The sequence below is a fragment of the Bidens hawaiensis genome, unplaced genomic scaffold (genome assembly GCF_021521415.1).
Source record: "Bidens hawaiensis isolate Kalapana, Puna unplaced genomic scaffold, B.hawaiensis_p1.1 tig00000296_1, whole genome shotgun sequence".
In the NCBI taxonomy this organism is placed as follows: domain Eukaryota; kingdom Viridiplantae; phylum Streptophyta; class Magnoliopsida; order Asterales; family Asteraceae; genus Bidens; species Bidens hawaiensis.
This window is the reverse complement of record NW_027491024.1, coordinates 1,344,823-1,350,822: the sequence shown is the minus strand read 5'-3', so window position 1 is coordinate 1,350,822 and position 6,000 is coordinate 1,344,823.

Here is a 6,000-nt window from a genome sequence, read left to right as displayed (position 1 = left end):
CTTATAAAAACACACACTAACACTCACCTTGAAGATCTAGTGAAGAGTTTGAATGTTTGGAGGTCATCACCACTAATCATCATCATCAACCATCATTACCATCATTAAGAAGAAAGATTCATCTACATTTGGTTAAATTGTTCCAAGTTTAATCATGTATTTGTTATTATCAATCATCTTAATATTTATCATTATGCTCATTATGAGCTAAACTCCTTTTACCATCTAAAATCTATGAAGTAGCTTTGTTTTACTTGATAATTAATCAAGACATGTGATGTAGTCTAGTAAAGTACATGGTTATATTACAATTATCTTTTGATGAGAAATGTTTCACCATCTTAAATCACTAATTCAAAGTTGGTGGTTGTCAATCTCATTGGCAATCGTTCATGATCGATTCATGTTCTTGAAAGATAGAAATACTTTGATACATTATCGAAACATGGATCCTTATATTGTACTTAGAAATGATGAGATATAAGTTATGGTGTATTTTTCTAAACCTTGGTAATCCAAAAATGGCTTTGCTTAGGATATCAAATTAGTTAAAGAAACCATATGTTAACGGAATGTGTAATTATAACCTACTTAAATCAACCAAGGGGAGGTCGTGTGATGAACTACAACCACCCAAAGTTGTTAGAATTGGTATTCGAGAAATTGAAGTCAATCCTAATCTTTCTACTTTACGAAACTACTTGCCAACTTAAATTGACATCATTGAGATGGTATGACATTAGGAAAGGGTGGACTTTAAAATGCGCATACCATCTCCTTAGTGCCAAAGATGCTCACTTAGGTTTAAGGAGCTATCTATCATATATTACTACGACAAGTTTATCACATGTCTACATATTAATTATCAATGCTAAAATGGAGTGGATTCTTGATCTTAGATGGTAACCTTTGCATAATTGAACAACTCGTTTGGAATTTCTTGTCTTGGCCACCTATATATTATATATATAAGTATTTACAATTTATAAAAAGTTCAAAAATTAACCCCAAAATGACTAAAACCTCCGATTGAAGTAAACAACGATTTATTATTAGAAACATTTGTATCCACGGATCGATACTTGGTTCTTACCAATACTATTCTACATATACGATAGGTACACTTGCCTATTTTGTGTTTGTTTAATCTTTGTAGAAATCACTTTTATAAATTTAAAACACGTCTTGTGCAAAAGAAAATTATTCCATCCATCATATTTTATACTACTACACGCGCACACGCATCAAAGTTTTTGGCGTCGTTGCCGGGGACACGGTACGTTTCTAAGAACGATCCAAGTTTTAATTTAATCATTGTCTATAATTGTACAAAGTTTTAACTTCTATTTTATTTTGTTTTACCTTTATTTTTTTATTAAATACTAAAATATATTATTTTTCGGCTAGCCTACTTTTTATCTTTATTTACCTTACCTTACTTTAGCTTAATTAATTTAAACCTTAGTTTAGTTTAGTTTAAAAATAACATAGCATAACTCGTAGTTTAATATTAGACTAACTTAGACTAACTTTAGCTAACTTTTACTCTAGTGTTTACTTTTGATTTATTCCCATGAATATCCTCTACTTCTGAGCCTGAGCTTGTTTCTCTAATTTCTGAACTGGAACGACTCTTTCGTCGACGAACTCGTAAACGGACTACAGAAACCGCAGAAGCAATCAAAGACGAATCAGTAGACGCCACCACATCAGGAGAAAATCAAACCGAAGAAATGATGACGGCCAAGAACAATGAGCCGAACATGAGCCAATATGCCAAGCCATCTCTCGAAGGCTACGGCAATGGAGTGGCTCCACCCGAAATCACCGAAAATTTTGAAATAAAATCTAGCACCATTCATATGGTGGAAAATTCAGTTCAATTTCATGGTCTCCTCGACGAAGACCCTCTTTCTCACATATCTCGATTCTTACGAATCTGCGGAACCTTTAAAATCCAAAACTGTTCGGAAGATCAAATCAAACTCAAACTCTTTCCTTTTTCTATGTGGGGCCAAGCCCTAGAATGGATAGAATCTTTTTCCTCTGGTTCCATAACCACTTGGGACCTGATGGTTGAACAGTTCCTCCTCAAATATTTTCCGCCCGATAAAACTGCCAAATACCGAGCCAGCATTACCGGATTCCGGACCGATGATGATGAGTCGTTACACGCAGCATGGGAAAGATACAAAAGTCTTCTGAGAAGATGTCTACACCATGGACTGAGCGTATGGTTACAAGTACAAACTTTCTTTGATGCACAATCCAGTCAAAACAAACAGGCCATCGACCAAATCGCTGGTGGAGACCTAGGATCCAAATCACCTAACGAAGCATTTGAAGTTCTGGAGAAGGCTGCAATGAAGAGTTTCACTTACAACCCACCAAGATCTACACCTACTCATAAAGGAATACACCACGTTGATTCCAACACTCTTGTCATAGCACAACTTGAAGCTCTTTCTAAAAAATTCGAACAACTTCAAGCCAAGCTATCAAAAACCAGACTCACCTGTGACACTTGTGGAGGAAATCATAAGATGAATGGCCATGGAAGAAGTCGATTTCATCGCTCGACAGAACAACGCTTTCAGCAACAACTACAATCCAAGATGGAGGAACCACCCGAACTTCAGCTGGAAAGACGGAGGTAACACTCAACCTTTACCCGGATTCGAAAAGAGACCAATGAATCAATCCTTCCAGCCTAAACCTCAATACCAAGATCAAATTTCTAGTAGCAATCAAAACCCAAGCTACTCTAAAATCGAAGAAATGTTAATCCAACTAATGACCAAAACAAATGAAGTAGAAAAGAAAGCTGACTCAAGAGCTGTTGATATCAGCGGAGTATTATTAAAACATGAAGCCGATCTCAAAAGTCAACAAGCATCACTTCAGAACCTAGAAACCCAAATCGGACAAATTGCCCGACAATTATCCGAAAGACCACCTGACACTCTTCCAAGAAACACAATCACCAACCCAAATGCAACAGCTAACGTCGTTACATTCCGGAGCGGTACAACCACTGTTGTCTCACCAACTTCAGAACCAGTTATGGAAAAGAAGTCTCCTGATGAAACGCAAGAAAGGCTTACCCTAACAAGCATAATCCAGCCTAAGGAGCCAGTCCGAACCTATGTTCCACCTATTCCATACCCTGGAAGACTGAAGCAGGAGCGATTGGAAGCCCAGTATAGGAAGTTTCTAGAACTCTTTAAACAACTCCATATCAACATCCCTTTTGTCGAAGCTATTGCTCATATGCCAAAATATGCCAAGTTTCTCAAAGAAGTGCTAACAAACAAAAGGAAGCTGGAGGAGCTCTCGCATGTCACCCTAAGTGAAGAATGTTCGGCTGTCCTCCAAAGCAAGCTACCGACAAAGATGACCGATCCAGGGAGCTTTACTATCCCTTGTCTCATAGGAAATTTATCTGTTAGCAATGCCCTGGCTGACCTAGGAGCTAGTATTAATTTAATGCCTTAAGCGGTTTTTGCAAAACTAGGGATAGGAGAACCAAAGCCCACCCGCATGAGCATTCAGTTAGCCGACCGATCCGTTAAATATCCTCGGGGCATTGTTGAAAACATGCTTGTCAAAATTGACAAGTTTGTTTTCCCAATAGATTTTGTGATTCTAGACATGGAGGAAGATAAAAGTGTACCTCTAATTCTAGGAAGACCCTTCTTAGCCACCGCAAAGGCTATCATTGATGTTTGCACCGGTAAACTCACTCTCAGGGTCAATGACGAGGCAATCACTTTTGACATAGGAAAATCTATGCAATATCCGCAACAACACGATGACACCTTATATTGTGTTGACATCATAGACTCCATCGTAAGTTGCTCTATGCGAGATTCCTCTATCAATACTCCCTTAGAAACACAAGTCTTAGACAAAACACTCGACAAACCCATTTTAGAGAACGAAAATTTCAATAATAACCACCAAGAAGAATCAGAAATAATATGCGAAATCATTGAAAACAATAAAAAATCAAAACCATCAATCGAAGAACCACCAGCCTTAGAGTTAAAAGAACTACCAAAACATCTCGAATACGCCTTTCTAGAGAAAGATTCTCAACTCCCAGTAATTATTTCATCTCACCTTTCCAAAGAAGAGAAAGACGAACTTCTTAAGGTTCTCAAAAACCATAGAAGGCTATCGCATGGAAGATCATGGATATCAAGTGCATCAGTCCTTCTTTCTGTACTCACAAAATACTCATGGAAGAAGAATACAAACCGGTGGTCCAACATCAAAGACGTCTCAATCCCAACATGCAAGATGTGGTGAAGAAGGAAGTAATCAAATTACTTGATGCCGGATTAATCTACCCGATCTCAGATTCACCTTGGGTTAGTCATGTTCAGGTAGTACCCAAGAAGGGAGGAATGACGGTCGTAATGAATGAGAAGGATGAGTTGATACCAATGAGGACCATCACAGGCTGGCGAGTTTGCATTGATTACCGGAAGCTTAATGAAGCCACGAGAAAAGATCATTTTCCACTTCCTTTCATAGACCAAATGCTCGAACGATTATCTGGAAAAATGTTCTACTGTTTTCTTGATGGATTCTCCGGATACTTTCAGATTCCCATTGCTCCTGAAGATCAGGAGAAAACTACTTTTACATGTCTGTACGGAACCTTCGCTTACCGAAGAATGCCATTTTGACTGTGTAATGCTCCAGCCACCTTCCAACGTTGCATGGTGGCCATCTTTCATGAAATGATCGAAAATATATGGAAGTTTTCATGGACGACTTCTCAGTCTTTGGAGACTCCTTCGATCATTGCCTGAAAAACCTAGACAAAATGTTAGCTAGGTGTGAAGAAGTAAACTTAGTACTCAACTAGGAAAAATGCCACTTTATGGTAAAGGAAGGCATTGTTTTAGGACACAAGATTTCTCAAAACGGACTAGAAGTTGATATGGCCAAAATAGAAACCATATCCAAACTTCTGCCGCCAACTTCAGTCAAAGCCATTAGAAGTTTTCTAGGTCACGCAGGCTTCTACCGCCGCTTCATAAAAGACTTCTCAAAAATTTCAAGACCTATGACCAAACTTCTAGAGAAAGACGCACCATTTGTCTTCTCCGAGGAATGTATTGAATCATTCAATACATTAAAAGACATACTTGTCAACGCACCAATCATGACCACACCCGATTGGACCCTTCCATTCGAAATCATGTGCAATGCAAGTGACTTTGCAGTTGGAGCCGTACTCGGACAACGCAAAGAAAAAAAACTTTCACCTAATTTACTATGCTAGTAAAATTCTTAACGATGCACAAGAAAATTATACCACAACAGAAAAAGAGTTACTAGCAGTAGTATTTGCCTTTGAAAAATTTAGATCCTACTTAGTTCTTTCCAAAACCATAGTTTACACCGATCATGCTGCAATATGATACCTATTCAACAAACAAGTTGCCAAACCTAGACTCATCCAGTGGATCCTACTACTCCAAGAATTCGACATCGAAATTAAAGACAAGAAAGGAGCAGAAAATGTAGCCGCAGACCATCTTTCACGTTTAGAATGTCCAACTTCCGAAGAACTGCACAAAGAAATTATCAATGATAATTTCCCACATGAAGTCCTCATGCACATTCAAGAAGTGAGAAGAAAAGAACGAAAGTCCTTGGTATGCCGACTTCGCAAATTACTTAGCTTGTAGGATCCTCATAAAAGGACTCACCCATCAACAGCGGAAGAAATTCTTCTCCGATCTTAAGTTTTACCTCTGGGAAGATCCATACGTGTTTAGGATAGGTGCGGATCAAGTCATTCGTAGGTGCGTAGCAGGCAAGGAAGCCTTAGACATTCTCAAACACTGCCATGAAGGACCAACAGGCGGACACCACAATACCGCCACCACGGTCAGAAAAGTGAGTTGGAATGAATCCCGAGCCCGCTATTTATAGACAAAATTTGGGCTCCCATCGCGGTACGCGATGGGTCCCTGGACAGAC